Below are 687 nucleotides of genomic sequence, written 5' to 3' on the forward strand. Positions count from 1 at the left end.
ATTATAAGCCATTTAAAAACACATAAAAACCGTCAGATTTGCTTCAACAGTTAAATTTAATTTGTCATGAACTAACTGTTACTTTCTCAGATGCGGTACGGAATTTTGTACGTGAACAGCTCGCAGTTTCAAAGCGACAAAAATATTAATTAAATTTAAATGTTGAAGTGAATCTAACGGTTTTTGTGTGTTTTAAATGACTTATAAACACCTTCCACACTGTAATTATATATATATATATATACTCTTTAACTCTTTAACTTGTTTCAGTCATTTGACTGCGGTCATGCTGGAGCACCGCATTTATAGAAAATATGGAACGCTTCACGAATTTGCGTGTCATCCGTGCGCAGGGGCCATGCTAATCTTCTCTGTATCGTTCCAATTTTAGTATATGTATTGCCGAAGCAATATATATATATATATATATATATATATTCCAAGAGAGTTACAGATTCTGAATCCAACCAACAAAGGGATAACATCTGTCCAATATATTGCTGGTAGAATATCCAATTATTAATACACAAGCGTTGTTTCATTGCAAGGTAATTCTACTACTGAATGTAATAATTTGGTGAGGGTAAAACGTTGTTTTACCCTTAATTTGTACGGCAATAAGAAAATGGAGGGGGATGAAGAGGTGTTATTTATCAACTTTTAGGCATATTTATGTCTATTTATTTA

The 687-nt window shown here is 32.3% G+C and overlaps 1 non-coding gene across 1 annotated transcript; it reads right to left on the reverse strand.

The window, feature by feature from the left end:
• Positions 1-308: 308 nt before the first annotated feature.
• Positions 309-413, reverse strand: LOC128247937 (U6 spliceosomal RNA). Its single transcript, XR_008264276.1, has one exon. It is a non-coding gene; the product is annotated as a U6 spliceosomal RNA (small nuclear RNA).
• Between the last annotated feature and the right edge of the window lie 274 nt (positions 414-687).

Source organism: Octopus bimaculoides, chromosome 5, assembly GCF_001194135.2.
Source record: "Octopus bimaculoides isolate UCB-OBI-ISO-001 chromosome 5, ASM119413v2, whole genome shotgun sequence".
Lineage (NCBI taxonomy): Eukaryota > Metazoa > Mollusca > Cephalopoda > Octopoda > Octopodidae > Octopus > Octopus bimaculoides.